Source organism: Sturnira hondurensis, unplaced genomic scaffold (assembly GCF_014824575.4).
Source record: "Sturnira hondurensis isolate 20B ecotype Veracruz unplaced genomic scaffold, ASM1482457v3 Scaffold0017436, whole genome shotgun sequence".
Classification (NCBI taxonomy): domain Eukaryota; kingdom Metazoa; phylum Chordata; class Mammalia; order Chiroptera; family Phyllostomidae; genus Sturnira; species Sturnira hondurensis.
Window position 1 is genome coordinate 14,537,624 of NW_028090067.1, and position 22,545 is coordinate 14,560,168.

Here is a 22,545-nt window from a genome sequence, read left to right on the forward strand (position 1 = left end):
AGAGGATGGAATGGGGGTTGCCAGGGGTTCGGTGGGTAAGGAGGAGAAAATGGGGAGGAATCGAAGGGAGCAAAGTTTCAGGGATACGAAATGGTGTTCTAGAGGTCTACTGCACAGCTCACAAGACTATAATGCACAGTCCAAAGTTTCTACGAGGGAAGATTTCATATTAAATGTTCTTATAACAAAAAATGACTCTTAAGGAGAGCATGTGCTTAAGCAACAACTGAGAGTGAAGTCACATCAGTTAGAAGGTCTGAGACCTTGAGCCAAATGGTGAACTGAGTCACACAGAACTCCCCGGAGAGGGTCAGCCCATGCCTGAGACCCAGAATGGCAGCCACACCTGAACTGGACCGGTCTCCCAAATGCTCCAGTCAAGAGCTGTTACCAGCCTCTCAGTAGGGGGAACCAGGGAAGACAATGGAATCAACTCCTTGGTGCTTGTTTATATGATGACTAAACTTTGTGCATCTCCTATCCTAGAATTTGGGTTTGGTCATTTTGTTGTTTTGACCTTAAAAACAGAGAGTAAAGTCTCTCAATTGAGAGAGAGAGAGAGAAAGAGATGGATGGATGATAGTTTGAATTTTTAGCATCAACATTAGGTTCCATAAAATGACAAAAAAGCAAACAGAACATTAAAGCAAGTCCCCTTAGAGACTTGTTTTGAACATGCCTATTTCTACTAGATGGATTCTAGTAAAACACATATATATTCAAGAGGAAAAGGGTGGCTAGAGAAATGTATTAAGGTATTAGCAGTGACTATATTGGGTAATAAAGCTGGGTGATTTGTTTTACCTTATTTTTCCATTTTTCTGAATTATACCAATTTTCCTTAATTTTCATGTATTAACTTTCAAGGTCTTGGAAGAGAACCTGACTCTTGCATACATTCTGTCTCAAGTAAAGTGGTGGGAGTGGGAGCAGGGGACTATGGTACAACCCCAGAGCCAGCCTCACAGTGTTGCTGGCAGACAGTTCTCACCACATGAGAGCTGGCGCCAACGTACCATCACAGACGCTCTACTTCATGGGGTTGCCTTCCCGGCTTGGGTATGAACATGGCATTGCTCCCGTGCCTTGGACTCGGCATGATCTCCTCAGATGCCTCATCTCAGAGCCCACCTTCCACCAGCTCAGCCCCAACCTAGACCTGATCAAGAGAAATGTGTGAGTCCAGACCAGCAGCCAGTGTCCTCACTGCTGTTCCCATTCTGTCCTCAACCCCTACACCTTGCTTTGGACTGGGGAATGTGACCAAAGTCGCACAGTACTAGGACTAAGCCTAAGCCTTAAGAGGCTTTGTTTCCCCGTGTGTTTCTCTCTTTCTCTCTCTCTCTCTCTCCCATTCTCTCTGTCATCTCCCTTCCTTTCTCCTTCCCTCCCTCTCATTCCACTGCCCTGCCGTAAGGATGTGCCCAAGGTAGCCAGATACCAAGCTACAGCAGGAGAAACCACCCTGAGGCCCACTGAACGTGCGATCCACAGACTGTGGATCCACTCCCCCCGGGCTGACGGCAGAAACTCTGTGAGCCCATCCAAGACCAGAAAGACCACCCACCTGACCAGTGCATTCATGGGTAATAACAAATATGCTTATGGTTTTAGCCACAGTGTTTTGAGGTAATATGTGACACAGCATAATGCTGTCAATAGATACTGACACCTGTCCCTAAGGGCCCTTTTGGTCCCTTTGTGACTAAGGCTCTCAGGGTGGGTCCCTGGGGACATTCACAGCAGCCAATCATTACAACGGGGAAAATGGCAGCCCTCTCACGTCCTGACCTGGAGGTAGTGGAGGTGCTCTGGGATCTCAGGGAAGATGGGGGGCCTTGGGAGATGAGAGATGGCAAAGTATGACACGTTTAATTCTTAGCAAGCAAGCCTCCTTCTTCTGTTCATCCTCCAGTTACAACGATCTGCAAAGGGAGTACCATTTTCATTCTATGCATCTTCCCAGGTTAGTAAATATTTCTAGTCTAAGCTGGGTTGGCAAAGATTTCTCCCTCAGCATCTGGGCTGTTCAGTATCCGAGCCCCTGCTGTGAAGAACTTCATTGTGTTCTGCAGAAAAGTAACAGAATTATCACAACAGTAATACTAAAATCTGTCCTATATTGAGCCCATAATTATGATATGCCAGTCACCATTATACGTATCAATGTATTAAGACATTGAATCTTCTTCACTATCCTATGATGTAAGTCCTGTCATCCCATCTTACTGATGAAGAAACTGAGGCACAGATAGGTGAAGTAACCTGCCTAAGGTTATACAGGGAAAAAAAGACGTCCATTTTTCCCAATAAATAATTCTGACATGGCAAGTGACCCAGACTTCAGAATAATTCAGATAACATCCAAAGTCACTTTTACAAATCACAAGGATAATTATTTACTAAACCTCTACTGCGTGGTCGATGTATTTAATTGAATCCCTGCAAGAGCCCTTTTAGGTGAGTCTTATCCTCATTTTTGTCATAGGACATTAAAGCTCAGAGATTTTAAACACTCACCCCCCTGCATGGCTAGAACGTGGGAAAGGTGTGTCTGGGACTCATAGCTGTCTGCCTCTACAGGAGGGCAGAGCCTCTGATTCAGGAATAAGGACCGTGAATTCTTATTTGCCTTCCCTCCCGACCCTTACCAGTGCCCAGCACTAGCAAGCACCCAAGAAATGTTATTACCATCAAAGCAGTTATTATTGGCTACTCTCCCTCTCTCCTCCCCTGGACTCTCTGAAATTGCACCTTACACCCTGGTCACTGGGTGTGTCAGGATGCTGGTGCAGGTCAGTAGTGGGCACTGCTGGGTATGGGCACAGAACACACTCCCTGCCTGTGACTCCCTGGAAGCTGCCTAATGCTCTGATGTGATGTGTTTGTGTCCTGGAAACCTGGAGGAGGAAGCCATTTTCCACTTGACACCCAGCAAAGCTGAAATGATGGAGGGGCCAGAAGCAGTAGCCTGCAGCCACGGACAGAGGGGATGGGGCTACCGCTGCAAGTTGGTGGTGACAAGAAAGTGAACCAGAGCAAAAGGGAACTCGGGCCCCTCTGGGAACACAGTAATGGGAAATAAATGGCTCCCTTTGAAACCCTGGGTCCAGAATATGATGTTTCAACAGGGAGAGTTAAGGTCTGTATCAAAGTGGGAAAAGTGGGCCCCGGAAGCAATGGCCTTGGAAAGGGTGGAGGAGGGAACTAATAGCATCCTCCAACTGTCCATGGCTTTCTGGACTGTATCTCCTTGGGTGCTTGTCACAACCAAGACAGGCAAAATGGTGGAGTAAAGGGGAAAGTTAAGAGAATGGTCAGAGGAAAGCCAGGTATGACTCCCAGCTCGGCTGTTTTCTGCTAAATCCTGTGCTACCACTGGCAAATTACTCAGCCTCTCTGAGCTGGTTTTCTCATTTGTTAAGATAAGAGTGGTAATACCCAACATGCATAATGAATGACGAGTACTGACGCCACGTGCTCCACAAAGGGCAACTGCTCTTACTGCTGCTACCACCTGGGTTATGGAGGAGATTCTGGTGCCGGAGGAAACACTGGACGATTCCAACTCATTCTGCTAAAAGGCTTCCTGGCCTTCATCCACCCCTCCTCTCTGAATGTATAAAGTGGGTGCACAGATGTCCTCCTGCCTCTGGAAATCTGGGGCTCGGCACACCTCGGCCCTTCACAAGATGCTCACTTTACTCCTCCTCTCTGGTCCCAGCTTGGCCCCTCGGTGCCCCGGGCTGCTGAGTCTATCTCAGCCCAAGGGCTCACTCACCGCTGACTTCCCCCAAAGCCCACATTCTTCTCATAAGGCCCGTGCCGGCCTGTTATTCCTTGCTCCTTGCTGCCCCCCTGTTCGGCCCCTTCAACAAACCCACTGCTGACGTTGGGTTGGAGATGAGTGCAGCCCTTCGGACTACACGCCCAGACATCCCAGCTGGCCTTTCGAAGCCAGCCTCTGCAGCCAGGCCAGTCTCCACAGCTCCCGCCTCCCTGGGCCCAGCTCCCTGTGTGTGCTGCCCAAGCCCCCGCAGGCCGATTTTCAAGCCCACCCGAGCACAAAGAAGCACTTCCCTCCCAGAACATTCTATTATCATGCCCCACACCGAGCACAGAAATCCAGACAATTAATGCAAACAGGAACCACAGCAGCCCCTCCAGCTGCGGGTTTCACTGGGCTTCATCCCTTCGTCCACTTATTCGTGTTTAACAAATAGTTATTGATCAAGCTGTATGTGCCAGATACCGAGAAAATGCCCTAACCGAGAGGGAGTATGCCTTCACCACACTTAGCAGGAGGAACCTGCCTTTCAACAGCCGCACGAGGCACTGCGCTGGCTGCACGTGTGTGTGTAGCGGACGCTAAACAGAAACGCTCAGCCTGGTTCACAGAACTCACAGGAACCTGTTACTTTCCCTCCGTGTTCCTCAACAGACAAAACAAGGAGATGTAAACCGATCTGCTCTCTAACTCACAGATTCTTCGGCAACGTTTCTGATTGTCCTAAAATAGGATACAAGCTATAATTTTAGAATCCAAACACCTATAAAATAAAAAGCAGACTACAGCCTCCTGAATTACCACCACCGGCTCCATGACCGGCTTTCAGCTCCTTGAAAGGAAGGTAGGGTTGGGGGGTACAGAAGAGAACACTCTGGGGAGACAAATGCGAGTGCTGTCTGATGACTGTCACCGAGGCCACGAGAGCAGCGGGGCCGAGGGAGGGGCTGGGAGGCAGCAGTAAGGACCTCTGGGATTTCACAGGCCGGAGACCCCGTACATTTTTCTAATTTGAATAAGATAAGTCTCAGAGGCCCTTAATGCAGGATGGTTTTTAAGTGTTTCCAAGCTTCCTGAGAATGGTAAAACTGCCTTCCCCATCGGAATTATTCAATGGTGGCTTTACTGCTGAGCGCAGGGGTAGGAGTGCCTGCATTTCTCCTGGAGCCCCACCCCCTTGCGCCCACAGCACTGACCCTCTCCTCTCCCAGAATGACTTGCCTATGGCCAAGGCCACCCAGAGCTCCCTCCCCTTCTTTCTTGGCCTCACCCCATCCTGTCTTCCCAGAACCCGTCCCCCATGCCACAGTGCAGCCGTCTGCCCTCCTTCACCCTTGCCCCAGAATTGCCTCTTGCTGTGAGTACCTCACGTTCCTCCAAATGAGGATAACAATAGCATCTCCTTGGGGGGAGTTCAAGGACCTAGTGGGTGCAAATAAAGCCCCTGCACAGTGCTGGCGTGTCTGAAGCACGTGATAAGGGGCAGCTATTATTTGTAGTAACAACAGTAGTAGATGCTTTGCAAGGTTTGTGTGAAAAGCAAACACAGGAATGGTGGAGACAATGCACTTGGTGCTCCCAGGGCTGGGGAAGTCGCAAACGTGAGGTCACTTGAGGTCAGCGGGTGGATATCATGGGAGCAATGTAGCGAGGGAACCAAACGAATAGAAACTGTAGTCAGAAAGTTCCTTGCGGTTAGGGACTGTGTCTATTCTTATCACTGTTGTATCCCCAAAGCCCAGTGAAGGGTCCAGCGTGGGGCAGACGCACAGTAGGTGTTGGAAAGGAAGGTGGGAGGAAGAGAGGGTGAGGGAGGAGGAAGGTGAAGAGAAGAAAGCAACATGCACGCTTTGGCAATGGCACGGGTGGCTCACGTGGGTGGAGGTGAAAACCACCGCATCTGAGAAGCTCAGTGAAGCATGAGAAGAAAGTGCTGGAAGCACCACCCTCAGGGGCATCCAGGTCCGTCAAGGGAACGGTCGGACTTGCTGAGGGGAGGGAGCCGCAAGTCCGGATCTTCGAGAACTTTAAAGAGGGACCAGGAAGATGAGGAAAGATGGCACGCTGGCATGAGTCTCAGAAGACGGGCTTTCCCATGCAGACAGGAGTGAGGGGCTCTCAAGGGACCATCTGAGGCCACGTGCCACTCCTCCTGGTTGGAGGGCAGGCGGGTGGGTAGGTGCAGCGGCGTCTCTGCGGGAAAGGCGGCCGCCGGAAGGGGGCAGGGGCGTGCGTTCGGCAGCGCCACAGTTGGGACGGGATGGCCGCACGTTCCGTGCGTGAGCACGGACCCTCGCCTCCGGTCCTTCTGCCCGAACTCCAACAAGCCTCTCCTCTTCCTTGACAGGGGAAAGTTGAATTCATTCCCTTGACCCGGGGAAAGTTGAATGAATAAATTCACAGTCATTTCTTCAGCCACTTCCATTCTAAGACTTAGCCTTATCACAGGTAAATGTGCAGCCTAATTAGGTATTATTCTTATTTTCAGTAATTAGAATGTAAGCGACAGGAGGACAGGGACATGCACTGATGTGTTGACCACCATAACCACCACACCTAGAACATTCTCTGGTCCGTAGTAGGTGCTCGATAAATATTTACTGAAAGGATACATGCTCTTCTTCCTACCCTGAGAGGTCTTCCAGCTACCCGCTCTGGACACACTCAGCTTCTGCATCTGTCATGTGACATATCTGATGGTCCCTGGCCACCCCCGCGGGGTCTCCTGTGCAGCTGCCCTGCCGTGGGTTCTTATGTCCACAGAGTGCATTTCCCAGAGGTGTGGTTTTTCACACCCCTCCCTGGGGAAGTGTCTGGGGTGCTGAGCCAGTCCGGCCCCGCCAGTCTGCGTGCCCCCTCCAGGCCCTTACAGACTGTATCAGTCACCTCTTGTCACCACAATGATGCATAACAAACCATCCCAAACTCCGTGGCTTAGAGCAACACACATTTATCGTCACACTCACAGGTGTGTGGGCTCTGTTTCAGGCTTCAGGTCTGGGAAAGGCTGGTGGAATTTTTCTGGAACAGCCGGCTCCCCAGGGCACTGTTGCCCTCACAGCGATGGCCTGAGTGCAAAATGAGGGAGAGACACCTGGTGTCTCTCCCAGCCCAAGCCCAGAACTGGGTCGCTGGCTGACACAAGCAACAGCCAGCTGGATGGAGCCCAGGATGCAGAGTCACTGGGCGAAGGGCCTGCAGACAGGAGGGATGGGCTGTTGGGAAAGATAGTGCACCAGCCACCACAGCTCTGCCATCCACACAGAGGGTCCTTGGGCCTCCTTGGGTGCTGACCTCTCTCTGAGGTGCCCCTTTACTGTACTTCATGCTCAGCTCACACAGGGCCTCTGTGTGACTCTCCGGACAGGAGACACCAGAGCTGTCTCTGTACCTTCCCTCACCCGCGTCCCTCCTGAAGTGGGAGGGGGTAGGATGTCCTCTTCCAAACAGGGCTCCCTCTCACCTTCACGATGCTTCACGTCCTCTGAGGGAGGATGGGACTCTCCAGCCGTTCTCAGTCCTCACAGGTCCCCTTTGAGGCTCATCATGGGTAAGCTGGAATCTTTGTTTTTAGTGACCTGGGTGGAAACAGAGAAAAAAGCAAAACTCACAGCTCAACCGATTGCCACAAGGAAACAGGTACTCCACTCCGCTGTGTGAGAAACAGGGCTTTGGAGATGGCAAGAGACAGCACAGAAGGCAGAACAGAGACGAAAACACCGGGGAGGAGGGGGAAATAATCCCCTCTCCCAGGGCTTCAAGGAGGCCTCAACTGGAAAATGAGGGTGTCTCATAAATACTAGTTTGATTTTTGTGAAGCTTTTCATTTGCTCCACCTCCAGGAAAGAGCGCTGGCCAGAAACCCCACGGGGTGACTCGATAGGAAATTAGCAGCAGCACTGAATGTGGTCTAAGAACAATAATGGGGGGATTTAGCCTGAACAAGCATGATTTATCTTAAATTTCTGTAAGTGCCAACCTGGCCCAGGCACAATTTCTGAAGTGGCAGACACGCACACACAGCATATTATTTTGTTACCCAAAGCAAATAGATGTACTAAGCGTATTTTTCACTGAAAAGAAATGGCGTGAAACAAAGAAAAAGTAACAATGCCTAAAACCTGTCATTAATAAAAGCACAAAGCTGGCCAACCTTTGTTCTTTAATTTCTACATTAAAATTATTACAAGAAACATGCATTCAGTGGGCCTAGGAGTAAACAGCTCTTTATCCACAATATGTTGGAAAACACAAAACATTAGCTTCACCCACAGGCAGCATTTCCTACCAACGGGACCCGAGTTCACCCTGTCAGGCATAGATGGAGCCCACAGAGAAGAAGATCTGGAGAAACTGGAGTGTGGCTTGCGCTTGCTTGCCCTGAGTGGGGGCATCAGGATGTCTGATGCATCTTGGGAAATGGGAAGAGCTCATGCAATGGTCCTGAGGTAAGAGCAACACATAGTCTTTGGGGAACCAAAGGATAGCATGGCTGGGACACTCAGGGGTAGATGGGTAGTGCCAGTGGGTGACACTGGGAAAATATCAATGGCCAAAGCATGCTGGGCCTTGAAGCTCACATTCGTTACTACTTGACTGATGACACAAGCTTTTGGCTTATTTCAGCTCACCTGCTGAGCAGGCTTGATTGGTTGGCATATGCAGAGTCCAATAAATGATCAGATATTTTCCAACTCATGTTACTAGGCCTTCCCTCTTGTACTGTTTTTTTTTTTCACATGTATCTTCTAAAACAATGTTCTTGGGTGGGCGGGGGTGGGGGGAAACCAACAACTTACCTTAACCTATTAGCCTTGGAGTGAATTGTTTAAAAAAGCACAGGTCTCTTTAAATCTTATCTGACAGCTGAGAAATTAAGGTCCACAGCAGAGACTGGCTAGCTGTCCTCCGTATCTTTTCCTTTCACTCTGGGACCACAGCTGGACAATGTTTCCCAGCCTCCTCTGTGGTGAGTTAGGGCCCTATGGCTGAGTACAGCCAATGGGGTGTGAGCAGAAGTAACACAGGCCACATCCATGCTTGGCCCATCAAAACCGACAGGGGCAAATTCATTCTCTCTATTCCTGTGGGCTGGCTGGACGTCAGTGCCCAGAGCAGCCACAGGAGCCACCTGTGGAAGATGGTAGGGCCACAATCAGCCTGGATCCCTGAATGCCTGTGTGGAGCAGAGCCCATTGCCAGCTTCACTCTGCTTTTGATTAGAGTGTGTGTGAAGGTGAAATACACCTCTACCTCGTCCATCACTGGGTTTGGGCATGTACATAATTCACAGCAACTGACAATGCCCTGATTAACACAGCACCCAATCGGGCATTTGACTCATTGCCTCGAAGACAGTTTGGGTTAACGTCTCACCATTTGGGGTTGCAGAAAGTAAGACTTGTAGTTCTGGAAATCCTCTCTCAAAGCGAAAGAGAGGCTAAACTCCTTGGAACAGGATATAGTCACAGCAGGGGCCCAGTTATGAGAGCTGCAATCATGGCAACGGGGCCCTCCCTCCCAGAATCCCCAACGGTGTTTACATTTTTATCACCCACGGGTGCACAGTCATTCCCCTCATCCTGGGCCAGCTGAGACAGCAGAGTGGAGGCACAGCCTCAGTTGCTCAGAGAGCACCCAAACCTTAGACTTCTTCATAGAGGTTTTTCTGCAGGGCCTGTTTGTGGATCCTGCAGCCATGAGAGCTGCCACGTGTCAATTACTGGTATTCTGGGTGGGTCCCCTGAGTGCCCTTCCAGTCACTGACATACTCCTATATGCCAGCAGACACTCTGACGTGGGCATTAGTCCATGTTCTAAGTCAGCAGAGGTTTGAGATGGGTTGTTTCCGGGTCTTAGTCAGTTTCACATTTGGAAACTTCCAGCAACAAGGAGGCGCCTGGATAAAGGGCCATATTCAGGAGGTTTATGCCTCTTTCAGACCACTGCCCACTGCTCTCTTTTTGGTGCTGAGTAGCGGCTGTTTCCCTTACTACAGGAGTCCTCCCAGCAGAGACAAAGGCTCTACAGTGGGCAGTTGAAGGGGGAAAGTAGAGCTGTGCATGCGAGTGTGTGTGTGACGTGTGCATGTGCATATATAAACATCTGTGTTGATGACAGTTCTATTATTTGGATCTGACAATAGCAAAGTCTTAAGTGGTCAGTAAAACCTCCATGTTATTGTCACCCAGAAGAGAGAAAGACAGTGACAAAGTGAGGTGTTGAATGTCCTATGTAAAGATGAATGGGTGGTTGAAAGCCCTATGAAAGGAAGTCTGAACAATGCAAAAAGCATGCGTGGACTTCAAGGTCAGACTGCCCCAAGTTCCGACCCAGACTGTGCTGTGTAGCTTGGCCAGGTTACCGCAGCCCTCCGAGGTGGGGTTCTCTCACCTGTCACACGGGGATAGCAGCAGCTATTGCAAGGCCTTTGGATAAATGGGATCACACAGGTAATCCTCTGGCACAGGGTAGATATTCAACAAATGGTCGTCACCAGTGTGGCCTTCTAACCAATGGACCCCTTTGCCCTGTTTATCGTCTATTGTTTCATATGTGTTTGTTTGATTTTGGCCGTGGCTCAGCCAACTCCCTTGGTGATGTCCTGTTTGTACACCTGTGTTCCTAAAGCAAACCTCCGGAGCTGAGCCAACTAGGATGGTAGAGACTAGCCTCTCAGAGCTACTTATTTTTAAACTTAAATTAATTAAAGTTAAATAAAATTATAAACTTAGTTTCTCTATGGCACTAGACTCTCGATACCCTCACAGGGCTCATGGCTCCTATATCAGGCAGTGCAGGTACAGAACACTTTCACCAACACAGAAAGCACCGTGGGCAGTGCTAGGCTAGAAAATAATGGAAGACTTACGAGCTATTTTCCAGCCATTCTGAAGGCCTAATGAAAACCATACATTTACCCACAATGAGACTGCCCAGGTTGGCTAACGTGCCCAGGAGACCGCTTTTGGCTGAAACAAAAACAGGCTGCTGCAAGCAGCCTGTTATTTTCCTCCACCACCAACGATCCAAATAGGTGAGGTAAGGAAGAAGCCAGAGGTCTTCGCCCTGAGTTCAGAGCCAGGGGGCTGGCTTTGCAGTAGGTATGTTGACTATTGGGCAGCGGATGGGGTCACCAGATCAGATCCAGGTCCTCAGAACCTTTACAATGAGGGTGTGTAGGTGTTGGAAGCTATCAAGTTCAGGGGTAGGTGGCAACGCCTAAGGGGCAGAAAGAGGACGGTAACAGGAGACAAAATAGTGTCAGAGATACAATATAGGAGGGAGGGCAGCCCCGGTCCCAAGCAAAAGCTGACATGTACCATTGTGAAGACCCCTGGCTGAGAGCCGTTTAGCACCCCTGTCTTCTGTGTGGAGCATAAGCTCTTAAAGGTAGAAAAGAAATAAATTTAGATATTACCATCAGCATTTAAAAATGCTCTTCAAAGTTGTGTGTTTGATTCATAACAGTGGAGGAACAAATTGAATGTTATTCCATGCATTCCATTTATTTGGTGAGTGAGGCTGGCATTGCTAAGAGCCCATGGGACAAGACATCCACTTAAGAAGGACACCATGGGCACTTGGGAGGAAGCCTGGGTGGTGTGCTCACCAGGGATCCCTGACCACTCTGCCAAGTGACCCCTCCCCAAGCTTGAGTGTGGCTGGTGGCAAGTCTTCAGAGGAACAGAGAAGGAGTTCTGAGGAAAGGGAATGTGTACAGAGCAAAAAATGAGGCTGGGAGAAGAGTAGAAGCCAAGAGGTTAGAGACCGACTGAGACTGGCCGATGGGGCAATGACATTCCACAGGGGTGGCATGGCCAGGCAATGACGCCACAATGTCTCCCTCACGGAGATCTCCAACCAGGTCTCCAGTGCCCACCAATGCTTGGCGTGAGTGGACTTGGGCGTGCAACACAACGAGAAGAGATGCTCCGCTCAGTCCTACAGTGCTAAACAGAGAAGCACAGGAGCCCTGAGCACAGGGGACAGCAAGCGTCTGGGACCCCATAGAAACCCATGGGACAGGCCCTGGACATCCTTGGGGATCTGCAGGGCTCGGAGTTCATTTATACCCTGGAAGGGCAAGGGGGCCCAGTGAAAACCTGGGTCAAGCATCCGAGGCAAGTTGGACAGGAGTTTGCATATTTCGTCTTCTCCGTGGCTTCTTTGCAGGGAGGAGGTGGGGAGCTTCTAGAACTGACACACTCAGAAGACATCTGTGCAACTCCCCACTCTGCATGTATAGGCTGCCTGACCTTGAGCAAGTTCCTTGGCCTCTTGGAGTGTTATTTTCATCTTGCACGGTGCCTGGTTCCCAATCACCCTCAACTGCTCTGCAATGGCTGTGCCAATGAGCCTTGTGCGAAAGGCAGCCTGTACGCAGACAGGCACACAGAGATGCAGACTGGCCTGCGGGAAAGCAGCAACAGGGAAGAGGGGCACACCATGTCTCTGGAGAGGAAGGAGGCGCCCCCTCATACATATCTCCATGTCATGCCACATAAAGGTGTGGAGGATAAGCTGGGGCCATATTGAAAGTAGCTTGCAATGGTCCAGCCAGAATGGACAGTCCCTGTAAACTGGTGTGCACCAGCCCCATACGCAGGATTTCCCTGTGTCCTAAAAACAGTGTTCCCCTGGGCGTGGGCAGCCCCCTGTGACCATCAGAATATTGGGGCATGGCCTTTGGAGGGAGACATATCCTGGTCCCACTGCAGACTCTCACTTCTGACCATGTGACATTGGAACCACCCTTTCCCTTCGTGTGATTCAAGGTCCTCATCTACATAATAACTGGAGGAATGCACTGAAGGGTTGAAGGCAGGATTGGACATAAAAAAATAACGAGTGAGTACCTGTTTGGGTCAGTTTCCCAGAGAGCAGGCTGGGCAGCGAGAGTTGAGAGCCACGAGTTTTGTTTGGGAGAAATCAGATGGGGTTGGAGGGAGCAGGGCACGAAGGGGAAGGAGCCACGAACTGGCGATCACTGGGGTCCAAGCCTCTGCCGATCCCCTTGGGGCCTTGCACTATAAACAACACTCGGGCTTGGATGGCACTTACCTGGAGCAGAGAAGCCGGCATTTTATACCCACCCCTGTCAACTCCTGGCTACAAGCTGCTGGGAGAGGCAGGTGACATAGATACGCAGTCACATTGTCAGCTCTTCCTATGGGCAAGAAGGCTGCCGTGCCCCAGGACAGTCCTCTGAAGGCAGCAGGGACAGATTCTAGCTGTAGCAGCAAAGCACGAGGTGGCTGGGGAGGGGAGCCCAGAGCTGTGAAAGAGACCTAAGGTGGGAACCAGACCCCAGCCCTGCCCTCTACCCTTCCTTGCCCTGTTCGGTGGGAATCAAATTAATATCCGTTATGTCAGATCTTTGTGTCTTCTTATGTGCAGGTGTAGCAACACTGAGAACCACTTATATGGCTCTCACTACACACCAGGCCTGTTCTCCGTGTTGCTTAGTTCTCATCCCCAACACACTGTTATCCTCACTTTAAAGATGCAAAAACTGGGGCACAAAGAGGGTAAGCAACTTGCCCAAGGTCACACTGCCGGGAAGTGGCAGACGGGTATTTATGCCCAGGAAAGGGCCCGTAGCCCCGGCTCTTAAACACGCTGCCACCCTGCACTTGGGTGTGGCCAAGCACCGCCTCTCATGCTCTGTCCAACCAGGAACCGCCAGCCACACACAGCTGTACAAAATCAAAGCTAAAATATTAAAATTACGTAAGATTTTAAATTCGGCCCCTAACGTGCACTAGCTACCTTTCAAGTGCTCAATGGTGCCACCCGACCATTGGTGACAGTGCGGGCCATGCATACCCGTGCACACCCGTGCACACCCGTGCACACACGGAACATTTCCAATAGGAAGTTTCACTGGACAGCACTGGGGAGAAAGAATCCTCGAGAGAAGGCACACCTGTGTGATGACCCCAGGATCTGAAATGAGACAGGTGTGCTCCCTGTCCCAGCCTTGACATATCAGCTGTGTGATTAGGGGCAAACCTCCGTTTCCTCACCCAGCACCTCCTTCTCCTGGGCTGATGGCAATAACAAAATGAGATCGGGACCTTACCTCACACGTGCCTGGCACAAAGCAAGTGTTACCATGAGTCCTGTTACTTCCGTTACTCGTCGTTGCTGTTGGTATTGTTACTGCTGATAGGGAGCTGAAAGGAGCCACCTAAAAACTCACACCACATCACAGGTGGGGAAACTGAGGCACAGAGGAGGAATGCTGCATGAAGATGGCAAAGCCAGAGCTAGACTCCGCTCCCTTCACTCCGTGGACGGCCATCTCTCCACTGGTCTGTGCTCTAAAACAATTCCACGGCCATTTTCACTCGTCAGCTTCAAGCTCTGTCTGTCGGGTTTGAATATTCCATCTCTGACCAACCGTGAAACCATGGAAACTGAATGGCAAATTGAAAAGGCAGCAAACAAATTAGCTTGCAAAGCCCCACAAATGATATAATCGCTCCAGTATTTAAGCTGCAGATATTCTTTGCTTTCAGCCAAGGCCTTTCTCAATTGCTTTTGTAAACCTGCACTTGTGTGTCCCACGTTCAGCCTCAGCCCACACGACACTGTGCCAGACTCCACGTCCACTCTCCGCCCCGTGGATTCAGAGCCAAACTCAAGCGGGGGGCGGGGGGTGTCCTTTTGCCCTCCCACTCTCTGCAGGAATGCCAAGCCACATGAACAGGTCTGCAATTCATCTCATTCCTCCTCCAAAGCTTGAAGAATAAGCAAATTGGAGTGGTGACCTGTGGGTGAGGAGAGAGGAGAATTGTTTAGGGTGGACCAAGGAGAAAATTATAACAAAAACTAGCCAGAAGCATGACGGGTACTTGTACTAGATTGCATGAAGAGTCCAATTCTTCAACCCACATGGTATCCACACCTTTTGCCATGTAACTGGGTAGCAGTACATTCCCACTATGCCAGGACATAATTGCATGGACCTGTGGGATGTTCTTTGGCCAGTGAAATGGAGCTTTCCACCTCTGTGCTTCTGCCATCACCAGGAGAAGAACATGCCTGCTCACCCAGGAGGAAACAGAAAACTCGATTGGATCAGAGCTGCCTCGACTTAGCTAACCCAGACAAGCCTAGATGAGAACAAGACATGCATTACTCCCACCCCTGCTGATCCACAAAACATGGACAAGTCCAGCTAAGACCAATAGGGAACATTCACCTTGGACCAGGCAATCCATTATCAAGCCACAAAAGCATAAGCTAATAATAAATGCTTGTTGTTATAAGCCCCTGAATATGGGGGTGCTTTGTTACATGGCAATAGCTGCCTAATACATCCTCCTTGATTCTTCTTTCTCTCATTTCCTATATCCAGTCCATGAGTAAGCTCCAAATATATCTACTCATTTTTTCCAATTGTAAAACCACCAAGGTTGTCCATTGCAACATCATTTGTCACGTAGACCACTGCGATTGCCTGATGACTGGTTCTGTCACCTACACTTTTACCTGCCACCAATCCATTCTCCACACACAGAAGTCAGGACTCTTCTCAAAGCAAATTGAACCGTGTCTTCCTACATGTAGAGTAGGGAATAAATCTTAGAATAAACTCTATGATGCTTGCCAGCCCTGCTGACCTCTCCCAGCTCTGATTATGTCACCCTCCCTGAAGTCACATCAACCTGCTTCCAGTTCTTGGAACCTGTCAAACTCTTGCCCACTGAGGTCTTTCCACATGCTGGTTCCTCTTCCTGAAATGCTTTCCTCTTCGCTCTTAGCATGGCTGGCCCCATTCTTTCCTTGAATCTTGTCTTAAACTTTACCTCCCTAACCATATTTCTAAAGGAAGGCTCCCTGTTTTCTCCAACTCGAACTTATCTCTTTCTTTCTTAGAATTATTGGAACTGGCTGTTGTTTTACTTATCTGTCTCTTTACTTTCTTCATTTACTCTAAGGGTATTTATTGAGCTCCTACTATGTGCCAGGATTTGTTCTAGGTGCTGGGGAGACAGCATTGAAGAAGGCAGACCCAATCCTTAACCTCACAGACTTTCATTCCAATATGGGAGACAAGGAACAGGTAATGCATGGACCTTGCTTTCCTGGGTCAACAGGTTAAATGGGAAAGACTACACAGACTTTAAACACTTGGCTTATTACAACTGGCTGCCAGTGGCATCTGCCAACTGGCTCTCAGTTGTAGGTCAGTTCTATGCATCATTCAATGTCATCTTTGTGTGACATCATCTCATTCAGCTCCTCTTCATCCCTCCCAGGCCTTGAGTTGTCTGTTTGCACTGCCCTTTACTTTAACTGCATAGGGCTTTTCTCATTATTATTTGAATGGGCCCCAATACCTAAGCAACAGAGTGTGGGAGATGAGCCTCCGGTCACCATTGTGCCCCCTACCCCACTCTACCAAGCCCAGCTGTGCTCCTGGCTCCCCTCACCCTTGTGCTCATCAGAGACCTGACCTCTGCTGAGCTGCACACTTGCCTCCCCCCTCTTATTTTTTGTCTGTTTTTCCACAGGGTCATGATGATTTATACCAGTTCTCATGAATTCACTGACTTCCCACTTTCTATTTCTTCTTGTAAACTTCATAACTTTCCCTTCTCCGATGCCATAAATTTAGCTTCTGGTAAATACTACTTCACTCGAGATAGACAGTGTCATTTCAGAGACTGAACGTGAGATGAAGGAAATAGAACAGGGAGAACGGATAACTGACTGGGTTGCGTGGATGCTCTAGTTCCTGCCTGCTCAACAAATAATTGTTGGGTTACAAAATTAACAAAATTATCAATGTGTTATTAATAAATCAAGGCTTCTCCTCCCAGAATCAAGCTTTCCCTTCATCTTCCATTTCCTTTTTTTCTTCTGAGAGTTGGACAGAATGAACTGGCTGATTCTCCCTCCAGATACAGTCCTGGTTGAGATCCAGTATATTAGGACAGACTAAGCTGTTGTAGCAAAGATGCTGATTACATAAGATAGCTGCTGACATCCTTTTCACCTGATGATCAAAGACGAGTTGTCCCGGCTGACAGGTGCCCAAGTTTCTTCTGCTAGCCTTCGCATGCTGCCTTCACATCCGTGATCAAGGCAGGATCACTACCTTGCCGATGTTTCGCTCCACAGGAGGTAGGAGGCACACTGTTTGATTTTCAAGAAATGACAAGTGACTTCCACATTCCATGGATGACTACATTGGTGGCAAGGAGTCTGGGAAATGTTTTCAATAGTTGGGTGGCCATGTGCCCGGGTAAGATAGAGGGATGTGCTATTTCTAACAGAAAGAACAGAGACAGGACCATGGGGAAGAGTTGACAGTCCTGGCCACATCCAAACCTTTGGTTGAGGACCAGACTGACCAAGCATCTTTGATCTTACTGCTTCTTCTCTCCGGAACACCTCATCTCTTCTTCTTCACCCATCAAACCCCCATTCTTCCTCTTCGGCCCAGTTCAAATGATCTCGTGGCCATTCGGCCATTTAGAGTCACTTGTGCCGAGGGCTGTGGAGGAAGGGCCGAACCCCTACCCTCTGAAGGGCTTGCCATGAGATTCTGCAGGGAAAGCGCCTGGTACTTGCTGCCCTATACATGATAAACGAATGACTAATACGTGTCCCACAAGTGCTAAGAACTGTCATCACTGTTGTTCTTCTTGTTCTTCTTTTCCCAAGGCTTCTTGGGTAAAGACCACAGGCTACAGTTGAATAAGGACAGACTTGGGAGCCAGTGCAGACCTGTGTTTGAATCCTGAACCCACTACTTTCTTACTCTGTGACCATGGGCCTATGGCTTAACCTCTCTAAGACTCAGTTTCCTCACATGCTACATGGAGATTATAGGGATGCTACCTTATGGTGTCACTATACTGTTTAAATCATATAGTCATGTAAGTGTTTAGTACAGTACCTGCAATGAGTGTATTTCAATACATACCAGTTTTTGTTGTATTGTTATCATCATCCTCATCCTTGGAGAAAGATAATCATGGGTTTCAATTAGGCATGGATTTAGCTGCAGAACAACAGAACCTCATAACAATGGCACCAAAAGATCGTTTCTTTGGCTCCCAAATCAAGGAGCCCACAGGTGGGCAGGGCTAGAAGGGAGACTCGGGCATCCCCCAAGGACCCAAGCTTCTATTCTCTTTTCTCTTCACCATCTGTTGGCTTTCCTCCTTATATTTATCCTTTCTGGCCACCAAAGGACTGCTGTGCTTCTAATGTGCTTATTTTAAACAAGGAGTGAGAAAAAGAGGTTTGCCCACCAAGTGTTGTTCCGATGTATCAGGAAAACTAAACCTTTCCTGGATTCTTCACCCCACAGACCTCCCTGAAGTCTCAGTGGCCAGGACTGTGCCCTGTGGCTGTCCCTAGGTGTCAGGGAGCTGGAAAAAGGGGCGGTGGCCAGGAGTTGGTTCAGCTACCGACACTGACTATCATGCATGTTGCACTGTGCATGATAGTTCTCCTACCCTCCAAAAATACATTCAAATCCTAAGCCCTGGTCCCTGTGAATGGGACCTTGTTGGAAAAGAAGCAGCTTTGTAGATGTAGTTAGTTCGATGAGGTCATACTGGAATAAAGGGGACCCTTATCCCCAAATGACTAATGCTAATATAAGAAGGCAGGCATACAGGGGGAAAGGGCCGTGTGACAATGCAGGCAAAGGACGGGGTGATGCTGCCACAAGCCAGGGATTGCCAGAACCACCAGAAGCTGGGAGAAACCGAGTGGGTTCTCTCCTAGAGACTTTGGAGGGAGCATGGTCCTGCCAACACCTTGCTTCCAGACTTCTGGCCCCAGAACAGTGAGAGAGTAAATTTGTGTGGGTTTAAGCCACCCAGTCTGTGGCATTTGTCACAGCAGCTCTTAGGAAACCACTACAGTGATGTTGCCACACCGAGTAAATAAATGGATGCATCACAATGTCTTAAGAACCAAAAACTGAGGATTGTGTTGAACACACTCAATAAAGTCATTCACTTATTCGTTCATGCAACCCCAGCCTGATGTCACAGCCCCCACCTTGAGTGCCAAGGTCAGAGGGGCTGCAGCTGACTTGTCTCAGAATCTCCTGTTCTTGGGGTCTCCAGGGTCCCTTATTCAAGAGCAGGCTTACTTGACCACATATGTACTGCTTAAGCCAACATCAAGAGAAAACCCAGCCCCAACTGGCCTCTGTGCCTGTGTCCAGCTACACCACAAGGCAAGTGGCTGGTAATAGACTAATGTGGCCTCAAACCAAGAGGACCCAAGACCCTACAGCTGCAGGAAACACCCTGAGGGTCTGCTGAAGCGACAAGCTTGGAATCACACACTAAGAACTGAGGCAAGGAGCGAAACCCCATCAGATGACTTGGGAGGTAAGACACATTTTTACGCGAGTAGGTGGACTTGAACCCTGGGTTACTATAGTTTATCAGAATGTCTTCCCTGCTCAGCAAAATCTCTTTAATGATAAAGAGGGCTTCTCTCCGAAGTGGAGAAGCAAGTAACGGGTGTCCTGCCTCATGCATAATTATGCTTCTGCCTTACCACATCAGTAAAAGATGAGGTGTTTTTCAACCCTCATTTTATAGACGGAGAAACATGAAATTGCCCAAGGCCTCACAGTCAGCCGATGGCAAAGCTTGGACTCAAACCCAGGTCTCTCTTGTGCAGATTCATGTCCTCAACCACTAAAACAATTCTGTCAACCCAGACCTGTGCTTAATGAGCTCGGAAACCAGTTTCTCTACTCAACCCTTGTGGGATTCAAATGAAGTTGTTCTGCCATGTTTCACCAAAAAAATATATTAATCTTCTCCAACTTAGCTTGTTTCCCATACTTTTTCTTAAAGTATCACATACCTTCGGCTCTGTGTGAGCAAAAGAAAAACAAATGAACAAACAGAACCGTGTTTTTAATAGAAAAAAAAACCCCTGACTCTGATGTCATTAAGATTGTTCCTGTGTTATTTTTTAGGTTTAAAAGTCAACATGCACATAATACAGTCAGATTCTAATCTGACTGTATTATCTGCAACATCGCTCCTGCTTTGATTGGTGGGACCCACATCTGTGTGTCATAGTATTCCATCCAGAAGGAAATGTTTCTAAGTACTCCGACCCCTGAATAAAGTAGAGGGTTCAGAGGATTCTGCACTCAAATCCCAGCTCCCCTGTGTCAAGTGCAAAACCAATCTGGGCTTAGTATGGGAGAGACTTTATTCAAAAAGACTGTTGCTGTAGGGAGAACACTTTGACTTCAGAATCTCCAAGCATCTCCAAATCCAACAGGAAAAGGCTTTTCTTTCACAGGGAGGGGTCACTGGGCCAAGCAAGGACTTTGGGGAAGGCAGGCAAGCGGTGAGGCTGAGCAGACAGCATGACCGAGACAGTTCAGCAGGATTTCCCTTTGTGGCCAGCCTCTCGGAACAAGCTGTTCTGTACCTTGGTGCTGGCTTAAGCTTGGGGATGAGCCAAAATTTAAGAGCCTGTAGGAAAGAGGGGGGTTCGTCTAAAGTTTGGTCCATCCAAGTCCATGGGTAATTGTGATCACTCGGCCACGCATCTCTGAGCTATATGACCTGGGGTCAGTCGTTTTACTTCTCTGAGGTTCAGCTTTCTCATTTTTCTTTCTTTTTTCTCTTTTTTTAATGCAAGCAGTGTCTGATCTCTCCCTCACAATGTAATAAGGATTAGATGAAACCCCTTCCAGAGGAACTTGGATAGATCTCTGTTCCCCCGAGGCGTAGAGAGGTGCCCAGTAACGCAGTAAGCCCCTGCCCACATTAGCTGCCATCCTTATACCCCTGGGTGAGGCCACACGCACTGACATTTGCCGAGTGCTTCTGAAGCTGCAGCAGGAGAGTGGGGCTGTCCCCACGCAGAGCAGGGGACAGCTCCTGAGTACCTTTCACTTCCCTGCAATGACAGCATCTCAAATGCACTCTCAGTAAATTTGTCGTCCGCCACAAAGAAAATAGATTAGAAAGGCCAGTAAGGAAAGAAATTCTTCTTTCTGTTGGTTTTTCCCCCATGCATCTGGTTAGGGAAAATAAACACTTTTTATCAGCTAGGACCTTCTACAGAAGCAGTTTAGAGTGTGATGGCAGAACTGAGCCAAATGCTCGCAGTCTGGAAAACTCCCAGACAGTCTTCAGCTCTTAGGAATACTATCTAGACGATGGGAAGGGAGGGAAAGGAGCCAGGCGGTTTGAGGACAGGGCAGTATAGTGAAGCCACCTCTGTGCCCTTCCCCGAAGAGGGGTCTGGCAGGTGGTAGGTGACGAGGTTTATTAGTCCAAGTGGCCTGGGGACACCCGCTACCTCAGGCACCTCACATGGACCATCTGGTAGACTGAGTCCAAGACCCCACGGTGAGCTCAGAAGCCCTTCATGACCCGGCACTGTTCCCCGTAATCTCAGTCCCTCCCCATCTCCCCTCTGTGCCCTGCGGCCACATCAGCCACTTGGCCTCCCTGTTCCTCCACCGGAGCTGGTGGCCTCCTCCCTTGGGCTGCTGCCCTGGCTGTTCCCTTGGCCTGAAGTCAGATGCCCTCCACACTTGACTCAGGTCTCTGCTCAGATATCCCCTCCTTAGAAAGGGCTCCCCACCCTCCTTGCACCATGTGAAATGGCTACCCTACTGTCCCTGTATACTCTGGCCATGATTCCTTTTTGCTCATGGGGCTTATTAGCACTTGGAATGATTTATTTAAATTTGCTTTTTATGTTCTCATGAAGCCCCCCAGAATGTGAGCTCTGTGATGGTGATCGCTTGTCTCACTCACCACCAGATCCCCAGCGTCTAGAATAGCATCCCCCACACAGTACGTGCTTGATAAATATGGCTCTGTTATCTCCCTTAATCCAGTCTGGGAAGTAGGACCACGGTCCCCATTGGACAGATGAGGAAAGGGAGGCTCAGAAAAGTGGAGCCACTGTCCAGGGTTTCACAGAAAGGAAGAGGCAGTCCTGGCTTTGAATCCTTATCTATCAGCTGCCTCCTTAGAGGCAATGCTGTTACAAGTGACTCTGAATCACTCAGAGCCCCTTAGGATGAGAGTCCAGACTAAACCCTTCAGTACTGGTGGGGCCATGAACCGGACTTCAGCTCATCAGGGTGCCAGCCACTTACATGACCCCAGCCATACCTCCAGGATCTCGTACCAGAAGACCCATTCACCAAGTTCAAATGCATTGAGATTGTCTGCCATCCTTTCTAAATTATTTTAAGCAGTTGACAACGGGAACAGTTATAAAGTCAATGTCCACCTTTACAGCATCTTAACGTGACAGGCAGTGGGAGCAATGGTCCACGTGTTACCTGGTCTTGGCTAAATAGAAACTCATATGGCCAAGATACTCCTTAGTGGGCATTCTATTAAAGTCGAGGTGTAGCAGAGATGAGGAAGAACCTTGCCAGGTTCTGGCAGGTCCTGGCTACACTACTCAAGCCCCAAAGAGGCAGCAAGGAACCTGGCAAAGAACTTAGCTTTGGGGGCCAAATGAACCTGAGAACTTCCTTGCAATTTACCACCAGCAAACTTAATGGGCAGAGGGGTGTGATGAACCTCTCTGAGCCTCATTTTCAACATGAGCCAAATGGGGGCTGGGAGACTTAACAGCAGCACTGAAGTCCATGGGTTACTGTGAAGAATACACCATATTATGCCTCCAAAGTGCTACTCTCACTCCCTGGCACGCAGCAAGTGTGTAATAGGTGGGAGTTGACGCATTTCTCCATTGCACCTGTTTCCCTGAAA